A 10,880-nucleotide genomic window follows, 5' to 3' on the forward strand; every position below is an offset into this window, starting at 1 on the left:
CCCTTGCAGAAGATGTATCTCAGACCTTTTGACCTTGCCAGGCGGTAGGAGAGAAAGCAGCCCCCCACCTTTTTTAAAAAAAACTTAACAAACTAGGAACATACAGCAGGGATATGAGTAAGCATGTAACAAAGGTATGTTTTCAACCTCCTAAAGATACAGCAACTAAATCTACTTCATTAAAAGCGAGCTGTTCCTTTATATTCTTCCTCCCTATCCTGGCCAGTGGCAAAGTTGCATTATTATCCTATGAGTCATTCTTTCTTCAAAATATCTCTCTGGGTAGTACTTGTTAATTAAACTTTCTCATCCTCTCTTTCTTTCTCTCTCTTTCTCCCTTACAGTTGTTGGCAACAGTCTTGTATCCTCTCTTTTGAATAGACATCTATATGTAGTCTCCCATTATTAGAGTAGTAGGAAGGAACTGACTATCTTTTACCATGTGTGCCTGTCGAGCACACAATTACTAATTATATCAAGTATGCCTTGTGAGTGCTACTGGTGATTTAAATAGTACATTTTCTTCATCTCTTTAGGACAATGTCATCTATTGTACAATGTTTCTGTCTGATTCTTTGGTGGCATTTTAGCTAGTGAACTTGAAAAGTTCTTCAGTTTCATAAAGAAAAATGTGGAACATCTGTCCCTTTTCTGTAGATGTGACTCTGCAGCAGCTAAAATGGCCTGCTGTTCGGAAATGCAGAGTAGGAAATAAAATGTCATTTGAATACGTGGGGTAGTAATAGCCTGGTGGCAGTACCATAGCCAAAATCAATATTCATCAGAGTTGTATCTAGTAAAATCGTACATACTGATTTCTTAATTTCATTTTTTATGAAATGATAGGAAAAATTTTTTAAAGAACACAGGTTTGACTCCTGACCATACAAACATAGATATATAATTCATGTTGAGTCTGTCCTACAAAATATATAGACAAGTAACTGAGTCACCTGTGTACAAATGAAAGGATAATAGAGCTGCTATTCATATTTAGTGAAGCAAATTCACAGGGTGGCTCTGTAGATGGACAAGAAGTTACAGCTCATGTCTTTATCCTTAGTCATTCACTCATAGCTCAGTACAAAGTAACAGCTCTAGCTTCAAGCATGTGGCAGGATAGGGAAGGTAAAATAGGAATGAAGAGTAGTTGATGTACTGGAAGAGCAAGACAAGCAGAGAGAAAGTCTGAGCAGAGTAACACCTAAAGCTGAAGCCAGACTTCCACTGTGGAGGCTGCTGTAGGAATTAATAATTAGAAAGAATGACAAGTCTACAATTAGGATCAAATTGGAAGGTATGAGAATTCAGCAACTGATTTAATATAGGCCAAGGAAATTCTGATGCAAAACCAGTAAAATAGTCTATCCCTTGGAAAATCAATCCAGACATCATCCAGAAAACCCTCCTTTTTGTAAGCAGACACAGAACAACACAGATTGCTGCACTCTGGGTAGCCATGACTGTCTCAGAGCTGATCTGGTAAATCCCTCAAAGTCCCTTCAAGACCTGTATTTCTATGGATTCAACAGTAAGCTAAAGATAAGGAGAATGGGCCATTATGTGTGTGATATTTGATCTTTTTATTTCTGTCATGTCTGAACATCAAAAGCATTTGTTGGGGCTGCAGTTGTCAAATTGTAAGCCAGCATGTGAAAACAGCTGTCTATCCTTAGCACCAACAAACACGAATAGATCTGTCATCGTAATTACAGCTCAGAGCTGGATTGTCTTCAAACATCAACAACAGTCTGCACTGTGAGCAATGTCAAATACGCCTGACTCAACTGGTTTAGGATCCATTTTTCTAGAGAGCATAATGACAGCCTTTCTCTCTGTGAAAGGTTACAAAAGTTTCTGTGTAATGAAGTCTGTTATCTTTCATGTTAAATATTTCATTACCTGCTAAAAGAAATCATTCTAGAAATAAAAAAAATGATTTACACATTTAATAAAATGATTATGCCGTTTATTTATGTGCATATAATTTTAACTTGATTACACTCCAGCATTCTTGTTTCCTTATTGCAGCAGTAACTGTCTTCTGATATTGCTTCATGGATCTCTCACAAATGTTTACTTAGATACATACAGTAACTCAAGGGGGTTATGTTGGAATATTGAGATTTTCTTCCCAAAAGAACTGTACATTGGTAAGAAGTGACTGAGAGATGTCTGGAAGTATCTCCTGATTTAGCAGCGGCCTAGACAAAACAGATTTGGGAATTTTATTAAAAATTAAATTCTCTAATGTACATATCACACTGTCAGCATAGCTGGTCAGCAAATTTAACATGAATATTACACTTCTCTGCATATCATTGACAATATGAAAAGGATACAGGTTTTTTTAGAGGAAGAGAGCTAGAGACAGTAATTTCCCTTGGGACACAGAAGCAACAGGAACCAAAAATATGACTTGGAACCAATTCCCAGTCTTTCTTCTGAAGCAGACCTGTGGGAGTGACCTGTCTATTAACTTTCCCCAGGAAAGCAGATTACAGTCTTCAGAAGTGTAGATGATAACCTGCCATTTTGAAATGGTAACTTCTAATATTTGTTCTCTAAGCATATAGTTTCACTTGAGTCTGGCTATTTCTTCATAGTCAAGGCTCAACAACAGGCAAACCAAGGATATTCCGCTTTCCCATCATGCATTGCTTCCACATTCCATAATTATTTTAATTATCATAACTGTCTGGCATACAATAAAAGTACAAAAACATTTCAGTAAAGTAAAACCATTAAGCAACTGGAATTGCAGGTCACCAATTCTGTTATCCTTAGAAATCAAACTGACTGGCTGGAGGCAAAGACTTCTGCCTCTCAAAATCTTCTACCCAAAGATTTGGCATAAAACTTTGTTAAATGTGCACTTTCGTGGCAAATGGTGGTATTTTCAACAGAGAAAGTATACTACTTCTGAATTACTATATGGAGTCATAATCTAAAAGAAGTAGCCATACTTCTGAAAGAAGCAAGCATAAGAGATGGAGAAGAATGCAAGAAAGGGAAAGGAAGGGAGGCTACGTTTGGCTGGTAATTCAGTAAAAGAATAAATAAAAAGAGGAATTTCACGTCCATCATCCCAGCACCTACATACTAAATGCCTTGCTAGAGTTAAGTCTATACTTGCAGCTAGCGACATAAAAGATGTGCAGTCACAGAACAATCTTAGAATCATTCCAGTTAGAAGGGACCTCAGCAGCACTTCTGCCCTATCTTCCTGCTGAAATTCCAATGCATACGCTCAGTTTGATTCTATTTTTATGGACGTGCATGCTCCTGAAAACATAAAGTATGTTCTGTTTAAATTTTTAATTAGAAAATACATTATTGTGATATTCTGAATATTTTTCCACTTGAAATCATCTGAAGCAGCTTACCAAGAGAATTTGTAAAGGTCTTAAAAGTTGGACATTGTGCAGTAACACACTTAAATTGAAAAGTACTGGTAACAGAGAATTACTAATGGAGTAAGTGAGGGGCACTGAAATAAAACCTGGTGATGATTCCTCTCTTAGCTTCAGGTTGCAGGGTATGAGTTCAAGCCTAAAGTTCAATATTATTGTAATTTCACTTTTCATCCCTCTGTCCCTGGTGAACTCAGCTGCACATGCACACTTGGTGCCTGGATATGGGAACCAAAGACAGACAGGAAAGCTGTCTGTTAAACATAAACCACAATGTAATCTCAGCATGGGTTACACCCTTTCGTTTTCAAGTTTTCTCCATAATTTACAGGTTAGAAAGAGAGAATCAAGTTGTACCAGTCCAGGATCTACTTCCAACTGATGATGCAAGTTGTGGGAAGGGAATAATGAAATATTAAGTACCTTTTACACATTCAGGGTACTCCAGAACCATGCTGATCAAGGGAAAGTGATTCTTTTTTAGGTTTGTTTTCCAAACAAAGAACTTGCATTTCAAAGAGGCATTCTGGTATAATACAGCATTGTTCCCCATGACTAAGGTTTGCAGAATCTCTTTCAAATTTCACACAGGTATATGAGAGGACTGTGCAAAGAACAGAGGATGAAATACACTATCACAGATCTACCAGTGATGATTTTAAAATCAAAAAGAATCATGTTATTTGTAGACATGAAGCTGAGCTAAGGGAAGGCCTGTGAGAATTAAAATAGCTATTGTTTGAGATATAATACGCCACAATCCCTACTTATGCTTATGCAACCCAGCAAAAATAGACAGATATCCTCAAGAAAGAACTTCCAAAACCCACTCTTTTGTGCCAGCTGTAGAGAGAAAAGAAGGGAGGGGACATGTTTCGATTCCAACATGACTAGATGGCGAATAGCAACTGTGAGAGCCACTAACATTTCTTATTCTCTTTAATCACATTTGCAATAATGTTGCAAAAGGTGATAACCACCAAAAAATTAAAGGCTTGTCTAAAGAAGTGGTGATTCACAAAGAATTGAATACACAAAACCTGGTTTGAGTCTGAGTCATGTGGAGCTCAGTGTACTACTGAATTTTGCCAAAGGCAATTGTAATAATGTTGAAAAAGATTAAATTTTTAAATATGATTAAACTCATTAAGAACCTGTTTTGAAGCCTAAGTGATGTGGCAGTCAGGAAGAGGTTTGGATGCAACTGTGTGCCATACCGATTTCACTTGAAAAACTGCTCTCCAAAAACTTGAGTTGCACTCTGTGGTTAGGAAAATGAGCTAAACTGGTTTCCCAGTGCAATATGCCTCTAAAAGTGAGAAAGTTCACTGACCCGTAAATGCTTGCTGTAGCGCCTTTGCAAGTCCTATCTCCTGTCAACCATGTAATAACCTGAGACTATATTTGAAACTGATAGGGAATGAATCTGAGAAGGAGGATTAAACATGAAGCTTTCCAGTTTAAAAGTTGTCAGAAGCTTGTCAATAGGAAGTTATATATGTGGGATGAGCCACATTCTGGAAGCGTCATTTTCTCATCACTTTGTATACAGCTTATTTAGATTATACAACAACTTCTATGTGCTTATACATAGATGTGAGGATTCCCACTTAGAGAAAACAGAAGATAATTAGAAAATGAGAGAAACTCATAACTTCTTATTTGTAAGAAACACCACTGTGACTTTCTATTAGAGTTTCTACTTCCCCCAGTAAAGCTCATGAGCTCTGGTCTTCAACTAAACAATTCCAGTTTTCCTGCTTTTTGGTAAAAAGCTTGTGAATTATTCAGAATTATTCTTTTCCCCACTGCTGCTGAAGAAGCAGACCCTGCAAGTTATCCTTAACTAAAACAGTCTGCACTTGCCTGTAATATTTACACCTGCATTTGAGGCTTCGGCTAATAAAGCTGGTCATTGTAATTTATTTCCAACAAGATTTAAAATAAGACATGGATTTCCTCCCACAGTTGACAAAGGAAACCTTTTTTAAACCAAGGTTAGAAATAACCAGTTACCTTCCTAAGCCATACACAGTAAAAGAGGTATCACCGTAAAACAAGTCGATCATTTTTTTCCCCCATGTAAAGTAACGTCTGTTAACTAGGAATCTGTTTTTTGAAAGGGTTTTTTTTCGTTTTTTTTTTTTTCCTAAGGGAACTGAAATTTCAACATTTTCAACAGTTTCCCTGGAATGCTCATTATTTTTCATTCCCTAAAAATTAAGGAAAATTATACAGATCAGCAAGTTTGTTGCTTTAACAGCATTCATATAATTTCTTCTAGAAAAAAAAATAGGAGATGTGCAGTGGTCCTCAGGTTTCATACTTGGAATTCTCAATGTACCTGTCAAATTGTTAATCTTACCTTTGGAGTCTGACCTTAATATTCTGACCATAATTATTATTAGGGGGTTACCTTCATTTTCCCTGAGTGTATTAGTGAATCTCTCAGGAGGTGAAATACCCTTTTTCAGAAGCCCAGCCCCAGTTATATTTAAATGTAAAATATTATACACATTCACAGGGTTGTTATTTTTTTAATGGACCCTAAATTAATAGAGCAACAGTTGACAGCTTATTCATAGAGTCAAAAATCTGGGGTAGCATCAAACTGACAACCACCAAGTTCATACCACCCTTTCTTCAAGGCAAAATTGATGTAAATTTCTAGCCTTGAGATTTTTCAAACTCTAAAGACTTTATACCTATACATTCTTACTTTAGGGATCGTTATACCATTTCTAAAAACTTGTGACCTAACAAAGTGTGGTGAAAAATGTGTGGTTAATATTTAACTGCTTTGTGTAACACTAGGGAAACTTTTGGGAAGTTCTGATCTAATCAATGGCTACCCTTCCATGGTTTTCACTGGAAATCAGATAAACCCAAAGGCAGAAGAGCATATCCAGCAATCTTATATCCATATTTTAGTATTTTTTTCTAGCTCAGTTCAGCTCTGCCTGTAGTTACAGTATCCCATGAGTCTCAGTATGTTACAATGCACTTTCAACGCACTGAAGGAATAAAATATGATTAAGTGTGCATTGCTAAACTAGGGCCAAAAAATACAAATACAAATCAAAAATCAATAGTTCTATTCAGTTTTCTCTGGGACAGTACTTTCAAGGAAAATGTTCAAGCTAGTGCACTCTAACTAACTATTTAACCTCTAATAAACAAAAATTTGTTATATAGAATAGGCCTCCAAACAGAAGATCACACTGATGCCAAAAAAGTTGGACACACCTGCAAAGGAAATTTTCTACTTTCATACACAGTTCCATATAGTGTTAACATCTTAATGCTGACCTTATGCAAATAACCATCTTTTACAGTGCTTCATTTAGCTCTACAATAAGCCCCAGGTTTCCTAAATATGTTAAGGACAAAATCCCACCATTTTACCAATTCAAAAGACAACATGTTTCTTTCTGCTTCGAGTGAAATTATTCCTTAGCTGTTACATATAATTACAGCACAAATCCTGAACTGTGTATGTGCACCTCCTGCCAAAATCTGACGTATATTCAGAACAAGACATTTCTGTACCCCAAGCTTCTAAAGAGCCAGAGACTGCTTGCTGGGGGTAGTTCCTCACTTTTGCTTTGTGTAACATCAAAATAGTAATAATCAAAGCCTACTGATTTAAGAGACACCATGATGTAACATACAGTGTGCATACACAGGTTCTCTATTTGTTGCTCCCGGGACTGATTTTGTATTTTACACAAATTCTCTATTTCATGTCAGTAGAGGTTTCATCCAGAAAGCAGCTACGGCACCCAGCCTCTTTTCTCAAAGTGAATGTTCCTTTTTGAATACTTATTCTCTCTCACTTTCACTTACAACAAAAGAGATCTACACTTATAGGTCATTAGCATGAGTGGGAGAGTGCTGTTGTTCTAAACAGATACCAGCCAAGTTCTGGCTGCCTGCTTTGCAGAAGCTGGATACCTACACCTGATGTAAAAATTACACCTGCACAACTTTCTACCTGAATGAGTGTACCAAACAGCAGACTTACAAATTGAGGACCATCAGGTAAAAAAAGGAAAGGCTGTGAAAAGAGCTCAGTTCTTTGAAAGAAAATAGCTACCATTTGTGCAGTTTTACCCTGTATAATCCTCCTTGTAACCCTGACAGAAATGCCACTAAAATGAACAAAATTTCAGAAGCTACTCTTTCCTTCACATTTCCTTTAGTAGCTGGAGCAGGTCCCACACTGTGATTCTGCCTAATCTCCTTCACTGTGCTATGATGCAAAACATAGCATTCTGCATTCCATTTATAGTTAAAGGTTAGGGCCTGCAGTCTTTAAATGTTTAAATACTTCTCGATATTGGTTGCACTTCTGTAAATCACTTTCTTTTATTCTTTATCTTTTCGGATATAACAAATAATGAACAGATGTCAGTGAATGAATGATGTTCTTTAATGGTGGCAAAGCCTACCTGATCAGGCAAAAAGCCTGAATCATCTTCATATTAAACCTGACATTCTCTTGCACATTGTAGTGAAGGAAGCATTTTTCTTACCTGCCCTCCAGTCCAACAGAGAGCTTAGGAAGGGTATGCAGCACACAGTGCTGTGACAAAAGTAACTTGGAATATATCAATGGAACCAGAAGCAAAAGCAACTCACAGTGCTGATTCCATCATAGATGCCAACTCAAAAGGCTGCAGTTCAGGAGTCTGGAAAAAAAAGTTGGCTATTCCACAAGTTGTTTTGTCCCCTACCTCATGGCTGCATGACAGTAATTTAGGAATTCTTGATGTGAAAGTTTGTCAGATGCATATTCCAGGCAATACCTCCTCCCCCTCGTTGAATCATACAGGCTGTGTCCTAATCAAATTATATTTTTGAAGTGTTTCCTCACTGAATCCCACAAGATTGTTTCTCATATTTTCCCCCACACCTGCTTTTTAAACTAACTATCCCAAGGCTGCCAGCAGAGCCTTCTTTCTTCTCTCTCTCATTTTACCCCCACTTTCTTTTTTTTGGAGGAGGGAGGCAGGGAGGAAGAGAGTCATTGAGTTACGTTCATCATTGTTCAGTCCTTTACAATCTGCCCTATAAGATGATAATACCCAAAAATATCAGGAAGGCCAACACCTGTCATTTCAGGCTTATGCCCACTTTGTTGTTTCGGTTTTTGGTGGTTTTTGGTGGCTTGTTTTTTTTTTTTTTCTTATATGGCTGAGAAGGAGGAGGTGTCATCTATTAAAGGCAAGAAAACACTTGTGTTCACATCTATTGTGTCCTGTTGGACTGGAGCTAGCCTTCCCTGATATTTCTGAGGAGGCTCATTGACCTCTGCCAGCAAATACAATTGGATGCTCCACCCTACAGCCCAGGGAGAGGCAGCTTGCTGGGGACCAGCACAGTAGTGACATAGAATCTTTCACCTAAGCTGCAGCCGTTTGCTTCCTCATCATTACTCAGTGATTACACACAAGAACAAAACATTATGTCCTTGGCTGCCCACCAGCTACCCCTGCTTATCACAAGACAGTTACATCATACCCCGTTTTTTATTTACAAAGGACTCACTGTTGTCTTTTGAATTATTTCCAGTTGTATTCCAAGAGTTGTTCTCTGCGCATTGTAATAACCATGTACCACCTGTTTCCTCACAAACTGACTTGCAAGGGGACATTTATTTCACTTGTGCCCAACCATTTTCTAAATCAGGCCTCACTGCTGGGCCACAGCTAGTGCTTTTTAGAACTTCTTATGCTCTAACAATATAAAGCAGCTGATAACAGTTGGTTGCCCAGATCTGCATCCTCAGTTCTCCTATAGTTCTGGCCTATAAGTTAAAGGGGAGGACATGATCATGGGAAGAGAGGATTAGGGAAGGCTAAAATGCAGCTGTAGAGGCAACAGCCTTGCAGGATTCAGTACACAAAACAGCATCATGTAATTTGAGCAGGACACATTCACTGCATTGAACACAGCAGGGAGAAGGCATTACTTGGCCCCTGGGACCATGCAGCAGAGGGAACAGGTGATGTACAAGTTAAGGCAAAGTTAGGATTGCTTTTATTAATATTTGGGCTTGAACTACTATCCAGCAAGTTTCACGCCCTGGGAAAATCAGACTGAAAGAGGGGAAATTTACATTAGATATTAGACAAAAATTCAATATGAGAATGGTGAGACACTGACAGGGAAGTTGGAACAAGATGATCTTTAAGGTCTCTTCCAACCCTACCCATTCTATGGATCTGTGATTCCCTAGCAGAGCACTGATCACAGTCAGTCTCTCAGTAAACATGCCTAAACCCACCTATTACTACTGACAGCTGGTTTGCAGCTGCCACTTCAGCTAAGGCTGGTGCCACCTCCTTCTCTTTCTCAGCACAAATCAGTATTCCTTTGTGGAAATGTACCATACAGACGATAGATCATATTGTTCCAACAAATCATGAGGTCTTAGCTGTTGCACTTATACTCTTAGCAGCTATAGGATTTCAGAGATGAGCTGAAAAACATTTCTTTCCTAAGCACAAATACCAACAAGTTATCTGGAAACCCTAATTGTCACAGAACACATGACAACAATCCCAGTATCTCTGTGTGACAAAAACAATGCAAATAAAGGAAGAAAGATACATATTGCACAGAGCACACTTAAGAGGAACTGGCAGCTTCATTGAAAACTTCACATATTCTTTATCAGTTACTTAAAAACAAGCTGTGAAAAAACTGAAGCAGCCTGGGGATTTAATTGCCACATTTATTTTTAAAAGAAGTTCCATCTAAGATGACATATGAGACACAACAAAATGTCAATCATTATTTCAAGCCAAAGGAACTAGATTTTAATAGGAATTGATCGGAGGAAGGTGGAAAGGGGTTTTGGATACATTCTGAAGTGGTTTTGTAATACATACATGGCAAAAGGCACAAGATAAATCTGAAATAATTAGGTATATACATTCCTAATGTGAATATTGTCTAGGAGTCAAAATCTGCAGTGACCTTCATTGGATGCCCTCTGTATTTCCACTGCACTTTCCTCACATTCTCCAGGTGCAGAGTCTGGGTGTAGGCCTCAGCAATGCAATTATACAGGGACTATACAGCCTGCTTCACCATGGGATGGGAAACATTTGGGGCATAGCCTGATATTAGACAGCTAGTTTCTTTGATTGAGAAGTCTTTAGTAAGACAGATTCCTGGTAAGGATAATGCAAAAATGTGAAAGAAGCAAAATGTGTATGTTTCAGATAAGGTTTTTTAGCCTTTGCACCTTCAGAGTTAGGCAAATTGCTAGAGCTCATTTAGTAGCTACACTGTGAAGATGACTTCTGGGCTTCCTGTGCATTGAAGCTGTGCTGCCAGAACTTGTAGAGACTCTGTTGTCTCATCTAGTGGTCAGCACAGACCTTAGGTATGCTGTCCTCACCACTGGTAAGAAACAAATTAAATAGGTCAATGGAAATTTTCCAAAATAAACCTTTG

General features: G+C 38.0%; 1 long non-coding RNA gene across 1 annotated transcript; it reads right to left on the reverse strand.

The window, feature by feature from the left end:
* Nucleotides 1-1,947: 1,947 nt before the first annotated feature.
* LOC130601931 (uncharacterized) lies at nucleotides 1,948-9,084 on the reverse strand. Its single transcript, XR_008972770.1, has 3 exons — nucleotides 8,964-9,084; nucleotides 7,949-8,104; nucleotides 1,948-2,204 (listed from the first exon to the last, which is right to left on the reverse strand). It is a non-coding gene; the product is annotated as an uncharacterized LOC130601931 (long non-coding RNA).
* Nucleotides 9,085-10,880: the final 1,796 nt, after the last annotated feature.

This window comes from Pezoporus wallicus, unplaced genomic scaffold (genome assembly GCF_028554395.1).
Source record: "Pezoporus wallicus isolate ANWC-B61680 ecotype Strahan unplaced genomic scaffold, APGP_CSIRO_Pwel_v1 contig_5967, whole genome shotgun sequence".
NCBI lineage: Eukaryota > Metazoa > Chordata > Aves > Psittaciformes > Psittacidae > Pezoporus > Pezoporus wallicus.